Raw genomic sequence first — 25980 nt, forward strand, 5'->3', positions numbered from 1 at the left:
ATCACCGCAAACGCATTCTTGGGGCGGCTGTCCCGTATTTTAAAATTATGCGGTGCACTATGTTTCCTTGCTGACGGCAGCTATCAACAATGCTGTGGAAATGATTTAATCCACAGTTTTTATAGAGGTTTTAGATATTATTTAGGAGCATATTTGTGCGAAGTGGATTGAAACCCAAATGACTGCAAAGGAGCAAGCGCTTCAAAAATTGCATTTTACTTTAAAACAGGATTCCCAGGAGTAGTTGATAGTATCGATGGGACTCACGTTCGCATAATTTCACCTATTTTGGCTGCATACGAACTGCGGGTTGTTTCGGCCATCATCGGGATGTCGCTCCATAAGGTCTATAAGTTTTTCAAAGTAATCCTTCGTTAAAACCTTGTTTTTTCAATAAATGTGTATAAAATTGTCTATTATAAAATTTGTTTAAATTAGTTTTAAAAGGTTTACCCTAGAGGAAATCGTCAGGAGACGAATCGTTAGACTGAGCTTTCGTTTGCAATACAGAATGATGCCCTAAGTTTAGAAAATGTAGAAACCAACACAATTCAGTACCAGGTGTTGTAGTCCCAACAGCTGATTACTTCTTCTTGATTATTTTCCATACAACGCCTTGTACAACAATATGTCAGTTAATCGATATCAACGAACAGTTTCTTTTCACTTGACATTATTTTGCACGGCGAATTGGTTCGCTTTGCCATCACCTTGTACAGATTCGCCTTGCTAAAAAAGCCGCAAGTATACGGCGAATCTGCTTCATTAACAGCCGAGGCTCTGGCAACCCCCCGGGCTTGGGGTTTTTCAGGGGGCCCGCGATTTAGAGGTACTAAGAATTTTTTTTTTAATTCAGGAGAGTCTTTGGTTTTCCATGTCTATTTTAAGCCGAATTTCAAAAGCAACAAATATTGATAATGATTTTTTGCCTGGGCCGGAAGAGACAATAAAAACATCAAACAAAAATGTATGTTTACATGAATCCGAAATCGTAAAGTTTTCGTGGTTACACTGATGAAGGTTCATCTTCAAAAAGTCGTCCAACAATTGTATCAACGACTAATGAGTAATGAGTTTTTGCGATCTGAAGAAGTCAACGAAATAATTCGTCGAGGTCATCAATGTGTCCTGTTATTTTTCCACGTGATTGTCATGACGAGGCATTTCCTACCTCGTTGTTAAACAGAATGTTGCCAAATGCAAAGTGGAGCGTGACTGGTTAGTGTGGAGGGCCAGTAGCAATGCTTTTTATTGTCTACCATGTCGTCCCACAGTGTTTCGTGTAGAACAAGCTAGCTGGACAAAATTATTTTATGAGATTTTCCGTTTCATATGCAGTCATTTATTACAACTACGTCAGTTTTTTCAGCCATATGTTCTTTTTTTTTATTTTTTTTCAAAATTTTACTTCATATGCACACATTTGCTTATTTCATATACAGTAACTCATGTGAATAAGTGACATAGATCCAAAAAAATTTAAAGGACTTAACCCTTTACGGCGCCTTGTTGCATTTCTGCAACATACCATTTAAATCCAAATCAAAATATATGACACGACGGTAGATCACATTTGCTCTGTGTTGTAGTTTAGCAACAAAGCATTCTAACGATAAAATGACAGAATGGTTGACCACATGGAATTGTTTTCATTTTTTTTGCATTTAAGTGACGAGCGTGTATAAATCAGTTTCGAGCTCCTATAATACATTTACGATAGGTGATTTATTTGTGAAAAAAATAATATTTTGCAGTTAAAAGTAGTTCCAGAAAAAGGTAAGAGAAAATATATTTTAACAATCAGTAACATTTTCTTAGCAAAGTCGTGTTTTTTATATATTTCTCTACTTATTTTTCTTTGTTGCATATATGCAACACCGCGCTTTGTGGTTGACAGTTTTTATTGCTATATTCAAATTCAAAGGTTCTCGTTGAGGATCAAAATGAAACGTGGTCAGCATAATTTGACTACCAAGGAACTGGAAAAGATATTAGATGAATGGGCAGACAGTGAGGATGGCCTTGATTTTTCTGATGATGACAATATTACTGATCCGACGTATAATATCGAGCTTAACTATCATGACACTTCTGAGGAAGAACTAAACTTACCACTTGATTTGGAAAATGATGTTCCGGATACTACCACTCTAGCAAAATCCGCTGAAACCATTTCATATGCAACACATTTAAATTCGGCCTCCGCTGTGCTAACCGATATACCCGAAGCACCTCAGTGGACCTCTAATCGAATACCCAGGAGCAATATTACATAGAAATCCAAACACCTGAAGTTGAATGCCGACCAACTATGTTTTCGCGGATCCGATAAGCTACCGCCGCAGATACTTTGCTTGGATACTCCATTTGAGGTTTTTTCCTCTCCTTTTACTGAGGATTTTATCAATCTAATCAAGAATCAGACTAATTTGTACTCCGGGCGGAGAGATTCTAGTAAACCGGCAAATGTAACTGCTCAAGAAATACGTCAATTTATTGGCATTGCATATTATATGTTGATTGTAAGTATGCCAAATGTAAAAATGTATTGGTCTGAAAATATTAGCTTCGAGCCGATAAGAGAGACAATGAATTCAAAACGATTTGAATTGCTTCGACAGTTATTACACTTCAACGACAATAGTAAAATGGTTCCATATGAACAAATGGGTTCTGATCTATTGTACAAAATCCGGCCATTGATATATGCACTCAATAATAACTTCAAAAAGGTTCCATTTGAAGAGCATTTGTCTGTAGATGAACAAATTTGTTCAACAAAAGCGCGCAATGCTTTGAAACAATATTTACCCGATAAGCCCCATAAATGGGGATTTAAACTGTTTGTTATATGTGGTGTATCTGGGTATGGATATAAGTTCGAAATGTATAGTGGAAAGGAAAACATATGCGCATCCGGCGAGCCTGATTTAGGAGCATCATCCAATGTAGTTGTCCGCCTTGTCCGTGATGTGCCCATCAATGAGAACTATTAGTTATTTTTCGATAATTATTACACCTCTATTCCGCTTATTGAATATTTGTCGAAGCGAGGAGTTTTGGCTCTAGGAACAATAAGAAAACCCGTATTCCCAACTGCAAGCTACCTGATGATAAAGTTTTAAAAAAAGAACCCCGCGGAACGTCAATAGAATACATGGGAAACTGCAATGTAGTTGGCGTAGCTGTTGTAGCTTTGAGAGATAATAAAATCGTTACTCTGGCATCAAATTTTGCTGGAGAGCACTCAACATCTGTAGTACGAAGGTGGGATAAGTCAGCAAATCAATATGTGTCTATTGAACGTCCTTTTGTCGTAGCAGAATATAATCCGCATATGGGCGTGTTGACCTTTTAGCCTCTGTTATGGGTCACTACAAAAATTAACTACGTAGTAAGCATTGGTATATATGAGTCTTTTACCACTTCCTGGACGTTGCAATGTCTTGGTTTTTATACCGGAGAATTATTGCTGAAAAACCTAGTACCAGTAAAGTCCTAAACTCTGCGGAATTCAGAGTAGCTATAGCAGAGACACTATGCAAATATCAGACAGTTAACCGTTTGAAACGTAAAAGTGATGTTGAATGGCTATCGAAAATAAAAGGAAGAAAGGCCCGGCTCAACACGTTCCCCCGAAAGATGTGAAGTTGGACCAATACGGACACTGGCAGGTTTTGATGGATAAGCGAATGAGGTGCAAATTTCCTGGCTGTAAAGGTTTTACACAAGCAAGCTGTGAAAAATGCGGAGTAGGTTTGTGTTATAATAAACAAAATAAATGTTTTAAAAATTTCCACACATCTTGAGTTGGATTTTATTCATGTAGCACTTGTGATGCCATGTTGCATTTCTGCAACAAACAGTTTTTTGTGAAAAATTAATAAAAAATTAAAAAAAAAATTATTTTTATTGTTGATTTTATTAATAACAGCATATTTACTAGCTAGTAAATATAAATTTAATAAAATTTAAAACCTGGCGCCGTAAAGGGTTAAGAATATTACTTTATTGTACTTAAATTGAATGGACTACAAATCTCAATACTCTAAAAAATTCGGAAAAAAAATTAAAATTTTTTATGAAAATTCGTCGAATTTTTCAAACATTTTTTAAATATAATTTAGTTTTTGTTATGGATCGTGACAAATTTTATTATGGGAAATTAGTTAAAATATGAAAATTCGTCGAATTTTTCAAACATTTTTTAAATATAATTTAGTTTTTGTCATAGATCGTGACAAATTTTCTTATGGGAAATTAGTTAAAATAAATTTTCGAAAGCGAAAATTGTAAGAATTGTCCAAAAAGGTGTGTCTACTTGACTGTACATATGTATGTACATACATATTTTGTATTTATTTGAGTATTTATCCTGGCACTACAATTTTTACAAAATTATTTTATAGTACCAGTCAGGAATGTAAAAGAGAATTACAATAATAATAATAACAATGTAAATAATTAAATTAATTATGTGAAAATTACTTATTACAAAAACTTAAAAGTAAAGTATCATACAAAGTAGAAAAGACAATAGATTTAAATTAAATAAAACCTCATCCAACAAAAAGTTATAGGGTAGGTTATCTTTTATAATTATGTTATTATTCGCTGTCATCACTTTCATTCGATGAGTCACTTATGGAATAATCATGAGCATCAGCAACACTACTGTGAAAGCTTGAAACAACTGGGGTATTTATTGACACCTCAACATTATCGGGGGACAGTAAATTTAAGACTTCTGAAGTCAGACTTTTAAGTTTTTCTTAGGTATCTCCCTAAAACTGTTAAATAAAGGATCCGATGTTATAAGCAACATATTCATAAGATCTTTATTCGTGTCTCCACGCGAGTGCTTTTGTGTGTTATCATCCCTGAATCGTCTCAAATCTTTGTTACGGGCTTCCTGTGCTTCCTCAGAAAGTTGATCAATAGGTATACGGACATACGCGTTGATACTTCTGCCGCATAAAGTAACTTACCAGGACTTGTAGATTGCAAGAGGTCACCCACTCGACGCCGTTTGGTTTTTTCTCTGCAGCTATCAAAGTCCTTCTCTCGTCTTCCGGGGCCGGGGTTACCTGAAGAAGTGGTTGGTTGGTCTGATGGCAACTTTGAATCCACCGTTATTGTAAATTTGAAATCTAGACCCGAAAGCCACTCAGATTTTTTATTCAAAAATCGCTCCTTATGTCTTCCAGAGGTGTTCCACTTTTGATCCAGCTTCGACGAATATGCAGATATTCGTAAGCTTAAGCTTTTTATCGAATATTCGGCTGCTTCGCTTAAACCGCACTTAAGTACAACACAACTCAATAATTCTTTATATCTGGCTTCCTTCGAATGTTGAACCCAAATGTCAAAAAAGTCCGTTCTTGGTACGGTTATAACTAAATTGCTTTGTGTTGTTGATTTTCCGACAGGGTGAATAGTTGATGATTGTTGTGCTGCCATCTTAAGTGTCGTTGATTATTCTGATTTGTTATCAGTTGTGCAGTATTTATATTACATTCAAGTATTGGCGTAGATGCTACCAAATGGGGTTGTTTTGTGTTTTGCGTTCCTGTGCTGTGCTTTGTATGTACCTGTTTTTATGCCTTGGTGACTGGTGCGATAGGTTGTGGCAGGTTGAAGTCAGTGATCTTCGCCTTTTTGCTTTTGGTGAGCCCTTGTTGACCTTGCGCGTTTATTTTTGTGTGTTTTATGGCTTCTTGTTTGTTCCCTGTACCTGGGAATTGGTTTTGCCGTTTGTAGATCAGCTGTAAAGATTCAAATATCTCGTCGGAGCTGGTACGTACATACATCCTATTTTATATGTAGAGATAACTAAATCTACAAAAAAAAATAAAATTAAAAATAGATGTGCAAAGAATTCTTGCTACTATAACATATGTAAAATTTAGCCCGGATGTCCGCGGATGTATGTAACTTTTTTGTCCCTAAATTTAAAAATATAGAGAAAAAATACCTTTTCTTCTTAATAACGGAATGTTAAATGTATTGAAAATACTCTAATTGCGAAAGAATTACTATTAAAAAATTTTACTTACCTTCGAGCTTAGAACCCATTAAAAAAATTACATAAAAGTGTTCACTTAAAAGAAATATGAAGCTTAATATTCAACAAGAATTTTGCAAATTAATCAATGCATTTTACGGCCACTCCTGCCTTCTTACTTCAATTACTCATTATATATGAGCAAAAATATCAAAGAAAAGCAAAAATCCCGTTATTTTGTTTGTTTTCTTTCATTTCTCATTACACTTTTCTTGGAATAAGAACTTTGTTTTTGTCCAGCTAGCTTGTTCTACACGAAACACTGTGCGTCCGTTAAGCAACAATACTTTAAATCGACCTAAAATTTGTTGTGCGGATATTCGAAATTCCAGGTATGGAAGAAGCTATACGATAAACTGCCATCACACGAAAATACTCAAGATCACATTAAATGTTATATTCAATGGCGATTTTTACAAAATCTAATTCAAAAGGAGGCTACAATTGATACACTTATCAATGTACAGCTAATCACTGAAACTCAAAAGTGGAAAGAAATTTTATATAGAACTTTGGACACTCTTTTAGTTTTGGGTGAAAGAGGCCTAGTTTTCAAAGGCGAAAGTATACATCTCAGTTAACGACGCGATGGACATTTTTTGGGCATCTAACAGCTCATAATTAATTATGATCCGATACTTAGAGATCATTTAGAGAAGATGGGATTTCACAACAGCAGCACAAACGTTTACAAGTTCACTATCTTTCCCGAGACATTCAGAACGAGTTTATAGAAATTTGTCAAAGTACGTGAGGGAAACTATATTAGACCAAGGCAAGAAATCCAAGTATTTTGCTATTATCGTTGATGCTATGCCTGATGCTAGTCACGTTGACTACGTTCATTTTGCGCTAACTCCATTTCAATTCGAAAGCAACAAATTTTACAATTCAAGAACGGTTTTTGGCTTTCGTAAATTGTAACAAAAAAACTGGTCAGAAAATCGCTGATCTAATTTGCCATACTCTAGGTAAACATGAAATCTCATTAAAAGATTGTCGTGGACAAGGGTACGATAACGGCGCCAATAAGAAAGGAGCTTACAACGGAGTACAACGTCACATTCTCGACAAAAACTCGAATGCTGATTACTCGCCTTGTGCAACCCACAGTCTCAATTTATGTGGTGTTGATGCTGCAGAATGTTGTACGGCTGCAATTACTTTCTTCGGAGTTGTACAAAAATGTTTTACTATTTTCAGCAGCACTCCACAGTGATGGGACATCCTCAAAAAAAATGTACCGAGCTCTCTTCATAGTCTTTCAGCCAAAAGCCAAATTTGACTGCGCAAGCATGCGGCGATGTTACCGGCATTCTCAAGTACATCAACAAGTTCGAATGTATCTTGCTGTACTCAATTTGGTTCAAAATACTGACTACCATCAATGAAAGAAACGTGGTCCTCCAAGCTAGAGACGCCACCATAGATGTTGAGGTCCGACATCTTGATTCCTTCCAGCTAAGGTTTGAAGTTGATCAGGAACCAATGGAAAACAATTTTAAACGAATGCAAAACAGCTGCTATTCAATTGAACATCTCGCCAAAGTTTCAGGACATTCGAAAGAGAAAACCCAAATGACGTTCTGAAGATAATTTAAATGAAATGATTATGGATGATTCAGAGTGTGATTTTAAGAACAATACATTCCTGGTGGTCGTTGATTCAGTAATCACTGGCATTACTGAACGATTTGCAGCTATGAGAAATTTGAGCGAGGCGTTTTCCTTTTTGTGGCAATTTGAGGACATGGATGAAACTAGGTTCGGGCGAGCGCAGCAAAATTTGTCGAAAAATACAAGTCGGACATTTCTCAAAGCTTAGAATGCGAAATAATTCACTTGAAACACATTTACGAAGCAAATTATGATAAAGGTCTATCACCATTGGAATTGCTAAATGCCATCTATGTATGTTCAAAATCTGTATACAATTTTCCCCAAAATTTGTGTTGCTTTACGTATCTTTTGCACTATACCTGTCACTGTAGCTAGGCAGAACGTTCCTTCAGCGTCCTTTCAAGAATCAAAAGCTTTCATAGATCGTGTTCATCTAAAGAGCGAGTTTTAGGACTTGCCACGCTTTGGGTTGAATCCGTTTTGGCAAGACAGTTAAATTTTGATATTATTATAAAAAATTTTGCAGTGAAAAAGCAAGTGAAGCCACTCTTTGATATACGAACATTCTATATTGAATAATTAAAATTTATAATCATCATTAAATTTATCAGAAATGTACTAAAATGTTACCAAATAACTAGAAAAGATTATTTGAAATATAATGTGGCTGTTAAAAGAGAATTTTGTTTCTACGTTACAATAAAATAAAATAAGTAGCAAATATTCTGTGTTAATTTTATTGTCAGCTCTTGGTCCAAAAATCATTTAGTTGATGTGGCAAAAAATTTTTTTTTTTGATGTAATCCATCAATAATGATTCATGAATGAAACGTTATTTATTCAAGTTAATCAAATGTATTACTTACTTACTTAATTGGCGCTTAACCGTCTAAACGGTTATGGCCGTCCAACAAGGCGCGCCAGTCGCTCCTCCGCTCCGCCAACCGGCGCCAATTGGTCACACCAAGGGAGTTTAAATCGTTTTCCACCTGGTCCTTCCAACGGAGCGGGGGCCGCCCTCTACCTCTGTTTCCATAGGCGGGTTCCGATAGAAACACTTTCTTGGCCGGAGCATCATCTTTCATTCGCAAAACATGGCCTAGCCAGCGCAGCCGCTGCGTTTTAATTCGCTGGACTATGTTGATGTCTGCGTAAAGCTCGTACAGCTCATCATTAAATCTTCTTCGGTACTCGCCATCGCCAACGCGTAGAGGTCCATAAATCTTTCGAACAACTTTTCTCTCGAACACTCCCAAAGCCGCTTCATCTGCTGTTGTCATGGTCCATGCTTCTGCCCCATATAGCAGGACAGGTACGATATGACAGGTAGAGTATGATTTTCGTTCGCCGAGAGAGGACTTTACTTTTCAATTGCCTACCTAGTCCAAAGTAGCATTTATTGGCAAGAGTGATTCTTCGCTGGATTTCAGGGCTGATGTTGTTGCTAGTGTTGATGCTGGTTGCCAAATAAACGAAGTCTTTTACTATTTCGAAATTATGGCTGCCAACAGTAGCGTGGTTGCCAAGGCGCATATGCGCTGACTCTTTGCTCGATGACAGCAGGTACTAACAGCGCGGGTGTTTAGGCCGATGATATCAATGTCATCAGCATATGCCAGTAATTGCACGCTTTTATAGTATATTGTTCCAGTGCGGTTAAGTTCTGCAGCTAGTATAATTTTCTCCAGCATCAAATTAAAGAAATCGCACGATAGGGTCACCCTGTCTGAAACCTCGCTTAGTTTCGAACGGCTCGAAGAGGTCCTTCCCAATTCTGACTGAGCTGATGGTGTTGCTCAACGTCATTTTGCACAGCCGTATAAGTTTTGTGGGGAAACCAAATTCAGACATAGCGGCATATAGGCAGCTCCTTTTCGTGCTGTCGAAGGCGGTTTTAAAGTCGACGAAGAGGTGATGTGTGTCGATTCTCTTTTCACGGGTTTTTTCCAAGATTTGGCGCATTGTGAAAATCTGGTCGATGGTAGATTTACCAGGTCTGAAGCCTGGTCCAATCAGCCGGTCCACGGTGGGCTTCAATCTTTCGCACAATACACTTGAAAGGACCTTATATGCGATATTAAGAAGGCTGATTCCACGATAGTTGGTGCATTTTGCATTATCACCCTTCTTGTGGACTTGGCAAAGAACACTTAGATTCCAACCGTCGGGCATGCTTTCTTCCGCCCATATTTTGCCAAGAAGCTGCTGCATGCGCCCTACCAACTCCTCGCCGCCGAACTTGAATAGCTCCGCAGGCAATCCATTAGCGCCCACGGCCTTGTTGTTTTTCAATCTTGTTATTGCTATTCTAACTTCGTCATAGTCGGGCGGGGGGAGATATATTCCATCATCATCGATTGCGGGATCGGGTTCTTCATCTCTGCGCGGTGAATTGCTGCCTCCATTTAGGAGAGCAGAGAAGTATTCCCTCCATAATCTAAACACTCTCTGGACATCAGTTACAAGGTCGCCGTTTTCATTCCTACAGGAGTTTGCCCCGGTCTTATAACCTTCCATCTGTCGCCGTATTTTTTTGGTAGAATTTTCGGGCGTTATTCCTGGTGGCTAGCAGCTCAAGCTCCTCGCACTCACGCCTTTCTGCTTCTGCTTTTTTCTTCCTGAAAAGGCGTCTCGCTTCCCTTTTCAACTCGCGATAGCGTTCACACACTCCTCTTGTCGCGCTCGCTTTTAACGTAGCCCTGTAGGCAGCGTCTTTTCTTTCGGTTGCAACGCGGCATTCTTCATCGTACCAGTTGTTTTTTCGTGGCCGCCGGTAACCAATTTTTTCCACGGCGGCAGTACGAAGTGCTTTGGAGATATGCTCCCACTGCTCCTGTATTCCTTCAGGATGAGTTGTGCTCTCAGAGAGCAAGTGTGAGAGTTGAGTTGCGAAATCATTGGCAGTCTGTTGTGATTGAAGCTTTTCGATGTCTAACTTTCCTTGTGTTTTTTGTTCCTTGGTTTTAGCCGCGCTGAGGCGGGTGCGTATTTTGGCTGCAACGAGATAATGGTCCGAGTCGATGTTAGGTCCTCGGATCGCGCGCACATCTAAAACACTGGAGGCATGCCGTCCGTCTATCACAACGTGATCGATCTGATTGCGAGTATTTCGATCAGGAGATAGCCATGTAGCTTGATGTATCTTTTTATGCATGAACCTCGTGCTGGATATGACCATGTTTCGAGCACCGGCAAAGTCAATCAGCCTCAGTCCGTTAGGAAAAGTTTCATTGTGTAGGCTGAACTTTCCGACTGTAGGGCAAAAAACACCTTATTTGCCCACCCTGGCGTTAAAGTCGCCAAGCACGTCTTTTATATCATGACGGGGGCAGCACTCGTATGTGCGTTCTAATTGTTCATAAAAAGTGTCTTTCATCTCATCGTCTTTCTCCTCTGTCGGCGCATGGGCGCAGATGAATGATATATTAAAAAATTTTGCTTTTATTCGGATAGCGGCGAGACCCTCGTCCACAGGCGTGAACGCCAGCACTTGGCGACAAAGTCTCTCTCCCACCACGAATCCGACGCCGAAACTGCGCTTATTCGTATGGCCACTCCAATATATGTCACAATTTTTGATCTTCTTTCTTCCTTGCTTCGTCCAACGCATTTCTTGGATGGCGGTGATGTCAGATTTTGCTTTGACGAGGACATTAACCAGCCGGGCATCTGCACCAATCCCATTCAGGGAGTGGACGTTCCAGGTGCATGCCCTCAATTCATTGTCATTCAAACGTTTGCCATGGTCGTCATCAATAGAGAGTGTATTTATCCGAGGCTTGTTGTTATATTTCATTGGAGTATGGTTTTACGTGGCGGGTCCCAAGCCCAGCGCACAACCCGCCCAGCGGGGGTGAAAATATTACTTGCACGTTTATATAGCGAGCCGCTTGCTCCAAGACAGACGCCCGCTTGCAGCCGCACCTAGAGGTGTACAGACGCTGCCGATGAGATCTCCCCCGGCTAGCCCTTAAACCGATTATGTCAGAGTGGCCTAGCCAGGTTGTCGCCTTCTCACATTAGCCCAGAGGATACTTGGCCGCAAGTGACCGGCAGTAGTAAGCTGCTTGAACCGCATGCAAAAGAATCGCTCTGGCCATTCCCAGGTGAATGGCGGTCAGAAGCTTTCCCCACTCAAATGTATTAGTGGATTTTTTATAGGGGGCCCGTAAATTGGTTAGTCCCGCGTCCGGATTTTCTCTCTACCGCCCTGTATAGAGGTTTATAATTCTCGTTTCCTTATATCCCTTTATAACTGGGAACGCAGTATAGATGTATAGAATATTATGTTTATTATTCTATATTTATTAACTCAACTAAAACTAAACTAAACTAAAAAGAACAATGTCTCAAATTATATATGCGTTGAAATTCAAAGTATTACTAGACGTTGGCTGTAGTTGCTAAAACTCAGCTGTTCTATGATGTTGCCACATATTGTGGCAGGGTTCGATTTGGGTAGTCACTACACCACCCCCTTTCCAGAAAATCCGCCGATGTGCTGGCATCAATACTTGTGGCTTGTGTAATTTCTGCTAATTCATCTAGGGAAATAAGCTGGTTTAAGTCTATCGATGGATACGGTTACCGGCCTCGGACCAATCATTATCGTGTATGTCTTGGGGTATCTGTTAACAACCAGATATGGCCCGTCGTAAGGTGCTTTCAACGGCTGTTTAATTGTATCGTCGTGTAGAAAAACATGACTACAAAAGCGCAGATCCTTGGGAGCAAATAGCGCAGGTTTACCATGCTGTGACGTTTGTATTGGTCGAACGGTCTCGAAATACCGTCGTAGTTCTCGTAAAAAATTATGTTGGTCCACGGGACCCTCCTCCTCCGAGTCCATTATGTCACCAGGAAGCCGAATAGGTTGGTCATAAATCATCTCTGCCACAGATACTCACAAGTCTTCTTTAACAGCTGTTCTTAACCCCAGAAGGACGAGACGCAGGACTTCCACCCAGTTTGCATCCGCTGCATGACGTCTAAGGGATGCCTTTACAACTCGGTGCCATATTTCCACCATACCGTTTGCTTGTGGAGGGTAGCTGGTCGTATATATGTTACCACGGCACATATTTATATAATATAAAAAAAAAAAACAAATATTCAGACACATAATACTCCAGACATAACAAACTGACAAAATTGCTGAAGCCGCAACACATACAAAGCAAACCGTGTGAACAGTAAGCGGTAAATGGAAACCAAATTAAAATAAACAAACTCACCTGTGGGAAGCGCGTGATCAGCAGTTTTCACTTTCATCGCGGTAAGGCAAACGTAGGTTAGATTGTAAGCATTATCATTGTGTAAAGTCAGATATAAGTTTGCATTCAATAAAGGAGCACGTCTCCCGTGTAAAAAATATATTTTTTTAGAGTTTCCAATTTTTAAAAGTTTAACTGGCGCCCGAGCAGGGACCAGCGTGCGAAAGTAGTATTAGCCCGAAAAACAAAAAGTACGGCTACGCGTGTGTAAACTAAATGCGGCATACACTTTACAAGGACCTGGATAAAAGTAGCGGCTAGAACCCTCAGTACCGGAAAGGAAACAGGGTAAATTCGAACCACTCATCGACCCCAAGGACCTTCGCTGGACCAATGTTTTTTATGTAAGATTTAGCTATGTAAGAAAGCAAAAAGTAACAAAAAGTGAAATCGTTTTTATTATGTAAAAGAAATTGGGAGATAAAAAAAATTATTATCGAAGATACAACTGTGAAAAGGAAAAATTCAGATAAAAAGTTTAAAAAGAAGAATAATAATAAATCTTAGAAAAAAAAAAAGAAACTAGAGCAAAAATAATAAGTGAAATTTCAAGAATTGACTTTGCAAATTTTTGAAAGGAAAAGATTTTTTTCAGAAAAAGCGAAACAAAAAAAGGAAAGGAAAGAAAAATTCGTATAAAAAATTTAAGAAGAAGAATAATAAGAAATATTAGAAAAAGGAAACAAAAAGTGAAATTTAAAGAACTATTCTTGCAAGTTTTAGAAAGGTAAAGATTTTTTTAGAAAAAAAACGGATCAAAAGCGGTTTAGTAAATATTAATTAAAAATAATAAAAACTAAAAATTTTAAGGAAATCTAATTGCTCTGTTGAGAAAAATGCCGGATACCGCGTAAGAATTGGTTAATCAATTGAATCAACTCAGGTTAGAATATGGGTCTTCCCACCATGGAAATCCCCCACAACAAGAAACCCCCTCTACCTCTAATTCCTCATTAGTAGAGACAATCGTTAAAGAAGTGATGGAGAGAATTAAAACTTCGTGGCCGCCGGTAACCAATTTTTTCCTCGGCGGCAGTACGAAGTGCTTTGGAGATATGCTCCCACTGCTCCTGTATTCCTTCAGGATGAGTTGTGCTCTCAGAGAGCAAGTGTGAGAGTTGAGTTGCGAAATCATTGGCAGTCTGTTGTGATTGAAGCTTTTCGACGTCTAACTTTCCTTGTGTTTTTTGTTCCTTGGTTTTAGCCGCGCTGAGGCGGGTGCGTATTTTGGCTGCAACGAGATAATGGTCCGAGTCGATGTTAGGTCCTCGGATCGTGCGCACATCTAAAACACTGGAGGCATGCCGTCCGTCTATCACAACGTGATCGATCTGATTGCGAGTATTTCGATCAGGAGATAGCCATGTAGCTTGATGTATATTTTTATGCATGAACCTCGTGCTGGATATGACCATGTTTCGAGCACCGGCAAAGTCAATCAGCCTCAGTCCGTTAGGAGAAGTTTCATTGTGTAGGCTGAACTTTCCGACTGTAGGGCAAAAAACACCTTCTTTGCCCACCCTGGCGTTAAAGTCGCCAAGCACGACTTTTATATCATGACGGGGGCAGCACTCGTATGTGCGTTCTAATTGTTCATAAAAAGTGTCTTTCACCTCATCGTCTTTCTCCTCTGTCGGCGCATGGGCGCAGATGAATGATATATTAAAAAATTTTGCTTTTATTCGGATAGCGACGAGACCCTCGTCCACAGGCGTGAACGCCAGCACTTGGCGACAAAGTCTCTCTCCCATCACGAATCCGACGCCGAAACTGCGCTTATTCGTATGGCCACTCCAATATATGTCACAATTTTTGATCTTCTTTCTTCCTTGCTTCGTCCAACGCATTTCTTGGATGGCGGTGATGTCAGATTTTGCTTTGACGAGGACATTAACCAGCCGGGCATCTGCACCAATCCCATTCAGGGAGCGGACGTTCCAGGTGCATGCCCTCAATTCATTGTCCTTCAAACGTTTGCCATGGTCGTCATCAATAGAGAGTGTATTTATCCGAGGCTTGTTGTTATATTTCATTGGAGTATGGTTTTACGTGGCGGGTCCCAAGCCCAGCGCACAACCCGCCCAGCGGGGGTGAAAATATTACTTGCACGTTTATATAGCGAGCCGCTTGCTCCAAGACAGACGCCCGCTTGCAGCCGCACCTAGAGGTGTACAGACGCTGCCGATGAGATCTCCCGGCTAGCCCTTAAACCGATTATGTCAGAGTGGCCTAGCCAGGTTGTCGCCTTCTCACATTAGCCCAGAGGATACTTGGCCGCAAGTGACCGGCAGTAGTGAGCTGATTGAACCGCATGCAAAAGAATCGCTCTGGCCATTCCCAGGTGAATGGCGGTCAGAAGCTTTCCCCACTCAAATGTATTAGTGGATTTTTTATAGGGGGCCCGTAAATTGGTTAGTCCCGCGTCCGGATTTTCTCTCTACCGCCCTGTATAGAGGTTTATAATTCTCGTTTCCTTATATCCCTTTATAACTGGGAACGCAGTATAGATGTATAGAATATTATGTTTATTATTCTATATTTATTAACTCAACTAAAACTAAACTAAACTAAAAAGAACAATGTCTCAAATTATATATGCGTTGAAATTCAAAGTATTACTAGACGTTGGCTGTAGTTGCTAAAACTCAGCTGTTCTATGATGTTGCCACATATTGTGGCAGGGTTCGATTTGGGTAGTCACTACACCACCCCCTTTCCAGAAAATCCGCCGATGTGCTGGCATCAATACTTGTGGCTTGTGTAATTTCTGCTAATTCATCTAGGGAAATAAGCTGGTTTAAGTCTATCGATGGATACGGTTACCGGCCTCGGACCAATCATTATCGTGTATGTCTTGGGGTATCTGTTAACAACCAGATATGGCCCGTCGTAAGGTGCTTTCAACGGCTGTTTAATTGTATCGTCGTGTAGAAAAACATGACTACAAAAGCGCAGATCCTTGGGAGCAAATAGCGCAGGTTTACCATGCTGTGACGTTTGTATTGGTCGAACGGTCTCGAAATACCGTCGTAGTTCTCGTAAAAAATTATGTTGGTCCACGGGACCCTCCTCCTCCGAGTCCATTATGTCACCAGGAAGCCGAATAGGTTGGTCATAAATCATCTCTGCCACAGATACTCACAAGTCTTCTTTAACAGCTGTTCTTAACCCCAGAAGGACGAGACGCAGGACTTCCACCCAGTTTGCATCCGCTGCATGACGTCTAAGGGATGCCTTTACAACTCGGTGCCATATTTCCACCATACCGTTTGCTTGTGGAGGGTAGCTGGTCGTATATATGTTACCACGGCACATATTTATATAATATAAAAAAAAAAAAACAAATATTCAGACACATAATACTCCAGACATAACAAACTGACAAAATTGCTGAAGCCGCAACACATACAAAGCAAACCGTGTGAACAGTAAGCGGTAAATGGAAACCAAATTAAAATAAACAAACTCACCTGTGGGAAGCGCGTGATCAGCAGTTTTCACTTTCATCGCGGTAAGGCAAACGTAGGTTAGATTGTAAGCATTATTATTGTGTAAAGCCAGATATAAGTTTGCATTCAATAAAGGAGCACGTCTCCCGTGTAAAAAATATATTTTTTTAGAGTTTCCAATTTTTAAAAGTTTAACTGGCGCCCGAGCAGGGACCAGCGTGCGAAAGTAGTATTAGCCCGAAAAACAAAAAGTACGGCTACGCGTGTGTAAACTAAATGCGGCATACACTTTACAAGGACCTGGATAAAAGTAGCGGCTAGAACCCTCAGTACCGGAAAGGAAACAGGATAAATTCGAACCACTCATCAACCCCAAGGACCTTCGCTGGACCAATGTTTTTTATGTAAGATTTAGCTATGTAAGAAAGCAAAAAGTAACAAAAAGTGAAATCGTTTTTATTATATAAAAGAAATTGGGAGATAAAAAAAAATTATTATCGAAGATACAACTGTGAAAAGGAAAAATTCAGATAAAAAGTTTAAAAAGAAGAATAATAATAAATCTTAGAAAAAAAAAAGAAACAAGAGCAAAAATAATAAGTGAAATTTCAAGAATTGACTTTGCAAATTTTTGAAAGGAAAAGATTTTTTTCAGAAAAAGCGAAACAAAAAAGGAAAGGAAAGAAAAATTCGTATAATAAATTTAAGAAGAAGAATAATAAGAAATATTAGAAAAAGGAAACAAAAAGTGAAATTTATAGAACTATTCTTGCAAGTTTTAGAAAGGAAAAGATTTTTTTAGAAAAAAAACGGATCAAAAGCGGTTTAGTAAAAATTAATTAAAAATAATAAAAACTAAAAATTTTAGGGAAATCTAATTGCTCTGTTGAGAAAAATGCCGGATACCGCGTAAGAATTGGTTAATCAATTGAATCAACTCAGGTTAGAATATGGGTCTTCCCACCATGGAAATCCCCCACAACAAGAAACCCCCTCTACCTCTAATTCCTCATTAGTAGAGACAATCGTTAAAGAAGTGATGGAGAGAATTAAAACTTCGTGGCCGCCGGTAACCAATTTTTTCCTCGGCGGCAGTACGAAGTGCTTTGGAGATATGCTCCCACTGCTCCTGTATTCCTTCAGGATGAATTGTGCTCTCAGAGAGCAAGTGTGAGAGTTGAGTTGCGAAATCATTGGCAGTCTGTTGTGATTGAAGCTTTTCGACGTCTAACTTTCCTTGTGTTTTTTGTTCCTTGGTTTTAGCCGCGCTAAGGCGGGTGCGTATTTTGGCTGCAACGAGATAATGGTCCGAGTCGATGTTAGGTCCTCGGATCGTGCGCACATCTAAAACACTGGAGGCATGCCGTCCGTCTATCACACCGTGATCGATCTGATTGCGAGTATTTCGATCAGGAGATAGCCATGTAGCTTGATGTATCTTTTTATGCATGAACCTCGTGCTGGATATGACCATGTTTCGAGCACCGGCAAAGTCAATCAGCCTCAGTCCGTTAGGAGAAGTTTCATTGTGTAGGCTGAACTTTCCGACTGTAGGGCAAAAAACACCTTCTTTGCCCACCCTGGCGTTAAAGTCGCCAAGCACGACTTTTATATCATGACGGGGGCAGCACTCGTATGTGCGTTCTAATTGTTCATAAAAAGTGTCTTTCACCTCATCGTCTTTCTCCTCTGTCGGCGCATGGGCGCAGATGAATGATATATTAAAAAATTTTGCTTTTATTCGGATAGCGGCGAGACCCTCGTCCACAGGCGTGAACGCCAGCACTTGGCGACAAAGTCTCTCTCCCACCACGAATCCGACGCCGAAACTGCGCTTATTCGTATGGCCACTCCAATATATGTCACAATTTTTGATCTTCTTTCTTCCTTGCTTCGTCCAACGCATTTCTTGGATGGCGGTGATGTCAGATTTTGCTTTGACGAGGACATTAACCAGCCGGGCATCTGCACCAATCCCATTCAGGGAGCGGACGTTCCAGGTGCATGCCCTCAATTCATTGTCCTTCAAACGTTTGCCATGGTCGTCACCAATAGAGAGTGTATTTATCCGAGGCTTGTTGTTATATTTCATTGGAGTATGGTTTTACGTGGCGGGTCCCAAGCCCAGCGCACAACCCGCCCAGCGGGGGTGAAAATATTACTTGCACGTTTATATAGCGAGCCGCTTGCTCCAAGACAGACGCCCGCTTGCAGCCGCACCTAGAGGTGTACAGACACTGCCGATGAGATCTCCCCCGGCTAGCCCTTAAACCGATTATGTCAGAGTGACCTAGCCAGGTTGTCGCCTTCTCACATTAGCCCAGAGGATACTTGGCCGCAAGTGACCGGCAGTAGTGAGCTGCTTGAACCGCATGCAAAAGAATCGCTCTGGCCATTCCCAGGTGAATGGCGGTCAGAAGCTTTCCCCACTCAAATGTATTAGTGGATTTTTTATAGGGGGCCCGTAAATTGGTTAGTCCCGCGTCCGGATTTTCTCTCTACCGCCCTGTCTAGAGGTTTATAATTCTCGTTTCCTTATATCCCTTTATAACTGGGAACGCAGTATAGATGTATAGAATATTATGTTTATTATTCTATATTTATTAACTCAACTAAAACTAAACTAAAAAGAACAATGTCTCAAATTATATATGCGTTGAAATTCAAAGTATTACTAGACGTTGGCTGTAGTTGCTAAAACTCAGCTGTTATATGATGTTGCCACATATTGTGGCAGGGTTCGATTTGGGTAGTCACTACACCACCCCCCTTTCCAGAAAATCCGCCGATGTGCTGGCATCAATACTTGTGGCTTGTGTAATTGCTGCTAATTCATCTAAGGAAATAAGCTGGTTTAAGTCTATCGATGGATACGGTTACCGGCCTCGGAGCAATCATTATCGTGTATGTCTTGGGGTATCTGTTAACAACCAGATATGGCCCGTCGTAAGGTGCGTTCAACGGCTGTTTAATTGTATCGCCGTGTAGAAAAACATGACTACAAAAGCGCAGATCCTTGGGAGCAAATACCGCAGGTTTACCATGCTGTGACGTTTGTATTGGTCGAACGGTCTCGAAATACCGTCGTAGTTCTCGTAAAAAATTATGTTGGTCCACGGGACCCTCCTCCTCCGAGTCCATTATGTCACCAGGAAGCCGAATAGGTTGGTCATAAATCATCTCTGCCACAGATACTCACAAGTCTTCTTTAACAGCTGTTCTTAACCCCAGAAGGACGAGACGCAGGACTTCCACCCAGTTTGCATCCGCTGCATGACATCTTAGGGATGCCTTTACAACTCGGTGCCATATTTCCACCGTACCGTTTGCTTGTGGAGGGTAGCTGGTCGTATATATGTTACCACGGCACATATTTATATAATATAAAAAAAAAACAAATATTCAGACACATAATACTCCAGACATAACAAACTGACAAAATTGCTGAAGCCGCAACACATACAAAGCAAACCGTGTGAACAGTAAGCGGTAAATGGAAACCAAATTAAAATAAACAAACTCACCTGTGGGAAGCGCGTGATCAGCAGTTTTCACTTTCATCGCGGTAAGGCAAACGTAGGTTAGATTGTATGCATTATTATTGTGTAAAGTCAGATATAAGTTTGCATTCAATAAAGGAGCACGTCTCCCGTGTAAAAAATATATTTTTTTAGAGTTTCCAATTTTTAAAAGTTTAACTGGCGCCCGAGCAGGGACCAGCGTGCGAAAGTAGTATTAGCCCGAAAAACAAAAAGTACGGCTACGCGTGTGTAAACTAAATGCGGCATACACTTTACAAGGACCTGGATAAAAGTAGCGGCTAGAACCCTCAGTACCGGAAAGGAAACAGGATAAATTCGAACCACTCATCGACCCCAAGGACCTTCGCTGGACCAATGTTTTTTATGTAAGATTTAGCTATGTAAGAAAGCAAAAAGTAACAAAAAGTGAAATCGTTTTTATTATGTAAAAGAAATTGGGAGATAAAAAAAATTATTATCGAAGATACAACTGTGAAAAGGAAAAATTCAGATAAAAAGTTTAAAAAGAAGAATAATAATAAATCTTAGAAAAAAAAAAGAAACAAGAGCAAAAATAATAAGTGAAATTTCAAGAATTGACTTTGCAAATTTTTGAAAGGAAAAGATTTTTTTCAGAAAAAGCGAAACAAAAAAAGGAAAGGAAAGAAAAATTCGTATAATAAATTTAAGAAGAAGAATAATAAGAAATATTAGAAAAAGGAAACAAAAAGTGAAATTTATAGAACTATTCTTGCAAGTTTTAGAAAGGAAAAGATTTTTTTAGAAAAAAAACGGATCAAAAGCGGTTTAGTAAAAATTAATTAAAAATAATAAAAACTAAAAATTTTAAGGAAATCTAATTGCTCTGTTGAGAAAAATGCCGGATACCGCGTAAGAATTGGTTAATCAATTGAATCAACTCAGGTTAGAATATGGGTGTTCCCACCATGGAAATCCCCCACAACAAGAAACCCCCTCTACCTCTAATTCCTCATTAGTAGAGACAATCGTTAAAGAAGTGATGGAGAGAATTAAAACTTCGTGGCCGCCGGTAACCAATTTTTTCCTCGGCGGCAGTACGAAGTGCTTTGGAGATATGCTCCCACTGCTCCTGTATTCCTTCAGGATGAATTGTGCTCTCAGAGAGCAAGTGTGAGAGTTGAGTTGCGAAATCATTGGCAGTCTGTTGTGATTGAAGCTTTTCGACGTCTAACTTTCCTTGTGTTTTTTGTTCCTTGGTTTTAGCCGCGCTGAGGCGGGTGCGTATTTTGGCTGCAACGAGATAATGGTCCGAGTCGATGTTAGGTCCTCGGATCGTGCGCACATCTAAAACACTGGAGGCATGCCGTCCGTCTATCACACCGTGATCGATCTGATTGCGAGTATTTCGATCAGGAGATAGCCATGTAGCTTGATGTATCTTTTTATGCATGAACCTCGTGCTGGATATGACCATGTTTCGAGCACCGGCAAAGTCAATCAGCCTCAGTCCGTTAGGAGAAGTTTCATTGTGTAGGCTGAACTTTCCGACTGTAGGGCAAAAAACACCTTCTTTGCCCACCCTGGCGTTAAAGTCGCCAAGCACGACTTTTATATCATGGCGGGGGCAGCACTGTATGTGCGTTCTAATTGTTCATAAAAAGTGTCTTTCACCTCATCGTCTTTCTCCTCTGTCGGCGCATGGGCGCAGATGAATGATATATTAAAAAATTTTGCTTTTATTCGGATAGCGGCGAGACCCTCGTCCACAGGCGTGAACGCCAGCACTTGGCGACAAAGTCTCTCTCCCACCACGAATCCGACGCCGAAACTGCGCTTATTCGTATGGCCACTCCAATATATGTCACAATTTTTGATCTTCTTTCTTCCTTGCTTCGTCCAACGCATTTCTTGGATGGCGGTGATGTCAGATTTTGCTTTGACGAGGACATTAACCAGCCGGGCATCTGCACCAATCCCATTCAGGGAGCGGACGTTCCAGGTGCATGCCCTCAATTCATTGTCCTTCAAACGTTTGCCATGGTCGTCATCAATAGAGAGTGTATTTATCCGAGGCTTGTTGTTATATTTCATTGGAGTATGGTTTTACGTGGCGGGTCCCAAGCCCAGCGCACAACCCGCCCAGCGGGGGTGAAAATATTACTTGCACGTTTATATAGCGAGCCGCTTGCTCCAAGACAGACGCCCGCTTGCAGCCGCACCTAGAGGTGTACAGACACTGCCGATGAGATCTCCCCCGGCTAGCCCTTAAACCGATTATGTCAGAGTGACCTAGCCAGGTTGTCGCCTTCTCACATTAGCCCAGAGGATACTTGGCCGCAAGTGACCGGCAGTAGTGAGCTGCTTGAACCGCATGCAAAAGAATCGCTCTGGCCATTCCCAGGTGAATGGCGGTCAGAAGCTTTCCCCACTCAAATGTATTAGTGGATTTTTTATAGGGGGCCCGTAAATTGGTTAGTCCCGCGTCCGGATTTTCTCTCTACCGCCCTGTCTAGAGGTTTATAATTCTCGTTTCCTTATATCCCTTTATAACTGGGAACGCAGTATAGATGTATAGAATATTATGTTTATTATTCTATATTTATTAACTCAACTAAAACTAAACTAAAAAGAACAATGTCTCAAATTATATATGCGTTGAAATTCAAAGTATTACTAGACGTTGGCTGTAGTTGCTAAAACTCAGCTGTTATATGATGTTGCCACATATTGTGGCAGGGTTCGATTTGGGTAGTCACTACACCACCCCCTTTCCAGAAAATCCGCCGATGTGCTGGCATCAATACTTGTGGCTTGTGTAATTGCTGCTAATTCATCTAAGGAAATAAGCTGGTTTAAGTCTATCGATGGATACGGTTACCGGCCTCGGAGCAATCATTATCGTGTATGTCTTGGGGTATCTGTTAACAACCAGATATGGCCCGTCGTAAGGTGCGTTCAACGGCTGTTTAATTGTATCGCCGTGTAGAAAAACATGACTACAAAAGCGCAGATCCTTGGGAGCAAATACCGCAGGTTTACCATGCTGTGACGTTTGTATTGGTCGAACGGTCTCGAAATACCGTCGTAGTTCTCGTAAAAAATTATGTTGGTCCACGGGACCCTCCTCCTCCGAGTCCATTATGTCACCAGGAAGCCGAATAGGTTGGTCATAAATCATCTCTGCCACAGATACTCACAAGTCTTCTTTAACAGCTGTTCTTAACCCCAGAAGGACGAGACGCAGGACTTCCACCCAGTTTGCATCCGCTGCATGACATCTTAGGGATGCCTTTACAACTCGGTGCCATATTTCCACCGTACCGTTTGCTTGTGGAGGGTAGCTGGTCGTATATATGTTACCACGGCACATATTTATATAATATAAAAAAAAAACAAATATTCAGACACATAATACTCCAGACATAACAAACTGACAAAATTGCTGAAGCCGCAACACATACAAAGCAAACCGTGTGAACAGTAAGCGGTAAATGGAAACCAAATTAAAATAAACAAACTCACCTGTGGGAAGCGCGTGATCAGCAGTTTTCACTTTCATCGCGGTAAGGCAAACGTAGGTTAGATTGTATGCATTATTATTGTGTAAAGTCAGATATAAGTTTGCATTCAATAAAGGAGCACGTCTCCCGTGTAAAAAATATATTTTTTTAGAGTTTCCAATTTTTAAAAGTTTAACTGGCGCCCGAGCAGGGACCAGCGTGCGAAAGTAGTATTAGCCCGAAAAACAAAAAGTACGGCTACGCGTGTGTAAACTAAATGCGGCATACACTTTACAAGGACCTGGATAAAAGTAGCGGCTAGAACCCTCAGTACCGGAAAGGAAACAGGATAAATTCGAACCACTCATCGACCCCAAGGACCTTCGCTGGACCAATGTTTTTTATGTAAGATTTAGCTATGTAAGAAAGCAAAAAGTAACAAAAAGTGAAATCGTTTTTATTATGTAAAAGAAATTGGGAGATAAAAAAAATTATTATCGAAGATACAACTGTGAAAAGGAAAAATTCAGATAAAAAGTTTAAAAAGAAGAATAATAATAAATCTTAGAAAAAAAAAAGAAACAAGAGCAAAAATAATAAGTGAAATTTCAAGAATTGACTTTGCAAATTTTTGAAAGGAAAAGATTTTTTTCAGAAAAAGCGAAACAAAAAAAGGAAAGGAAAGAAAAATTCGTATAATAAATTTAAGAAGAAGAATAATAAGAAATATTAGAAAAAGGAAACAAAAAGTGAAATTTAAAGAACTATTCTTGCAAGTTTTAGAAAGGAAAAGATTTTTTTAGAAAAAAAACGGATCAAAAGCGGTTTAGTAAAAATTAATTAAAAATAATAAAAACTAAAAATTTTAAGGAAATCTAATTGCTCTGTTGAGAAAAATGCCGGATACCGCGTAAGAATTGGTTAATCAATTGAATCAACTCAGGTTAGAATATGGGTCTTCCCACCATGGAAATCCCCCACAACAAGAAACCCCCTCTACCTCTAATTCCTCATTAGTAGAGACAATCGTTAAAGAAGTGATGGAGAGAATTAAAACTCCACCAATAAATGATTTTCATCAACCCGACCATAACGTGACAGTAAACGTAAATAACATTAATGAATTAGACAAAATACCAGATATGGTCAAATGCCTCCGCGAGTTCTCGGGACGTCCAGGAGAATTTAACTCCTGGCGGAAAAGCGTCGACAGAATATTTAAGGTTTACGAAGGATTGAGGGATACACCAAAGTACTTTTCTATACTCCATACAGTTAGGCACAAAATTGTCGGCGACGCCGACACTGCGCTAGAATCGTATAGCACACCGCTCGATTGGGCACAAATTAGGAAATGCCTTATGATGCATTATTCAGATAAAAGAGACATGGGTACTCTCGAGTACCAAAGGACAACTCTGACCCAAAGAAACGACGACATCCCAACGTTTTGCCAAAAAGTTTACCAACATCTGTCCCTTATCCTAGACAAGGTATCCTGCCTAGACTTAGGAGAGGAATCAATTAGAACCATGACAAATTCGTACAGAGATAAAGCCCGCGATACCTTCGTTCGCGGACTTAACGGAGACCTTCCTCGTCTCCTTAGCATCCGCGAACCAACCACACTACCACAGGCATTACACCTGTGTCAGAAACTTGACAATATGGCATTTCGTATGAATCATGCACATAGCATGAACAAAACATTCAACTACGCACCACCCCGACCTCCTCGACAAAACGCAAATTATAATAACAATAGACCATTTTATCCTGAATTGACATATTCTACGACGCCTAGAACTAATTTTATACCAAGAACGCAAACATTTAATCGACAACCGAATAGATATCAACCACAAACGTATCGTCAACAACAACCATTTACGTCACCTAATAACTACAATTACCCTCAAAACAACCAAGGATTCCGTATGAATCAATTCGGTTATAACAATCAAGCGAACCATCCTAATACGAATAGGCCTAATTTACCCCCTAAACCACCTGTCCCTATGGACGTAGATCATTCTATCCACTCAAGACAGGTAAATTACCAAAACAGGCCAAATAACAATTAAAATAATTACGCACAGAAGCGTCCCCTCTCATCTCAACATATGCATCAACCCAATAAGATTCAAAGGAACTTCCATGTTGATACGGGATCAGCGAATCCAAATGAGCAACAAGTATATGAAGATCCTGACCACATATACGGGGGGAGCACAAACCCCAATAGCTATGGAACGTCGAACCAATTTCCAAAATCAGATGATAATGTAATGAGACAAAATGGAATGGAGAATTGCGAACAGGAATGCTACAACCTCGACACCATTCATTTTTTAGATTAACCCCGTCTTCACTTCCTTATTACGAATTCGTATCTAGAAGTGGAAACGCACTAGACTTTTTGATAGACACCGGGTCTAACAAAAATTATATACAATCTACAAGAATTAGGTACCCAATTCCAAACGAAGTCCCTTTTAACGTAAAGTCGGTAGCTGGTGATATCGAAATTACACACCACACATTCATAGACATTCTAGGACCAGAGGTAGG

General features: G+C 40.1%; 1 protein-coding gene across 1 annotated transcript in view; it reads left to right on the forward strand.

Moving 5' to 3' along the window:
- Positions 1-25980, forward strand: part of LOC137248490 (uncharacterized) — a 197190-nt gene that overhangs the window by 155395 nt on the left and 15815 nt on the right. The window lies entirely within an intron of this gene.

This window comes from Eurosta solidaginis, chromosome 4 (genome assembly GCF_040869045.1).
Source record: "Eurosta solidaginis isolate ZX-2024a chromosome 4, ASM4086904v1, whole genome shotgun sequence".
Lineage (NCBI taxonomy): Eukaryota > Metazoa > Arthropoda > Insecta > Diptera > Tephritidae > Eurosta > Eurosta solidaginis.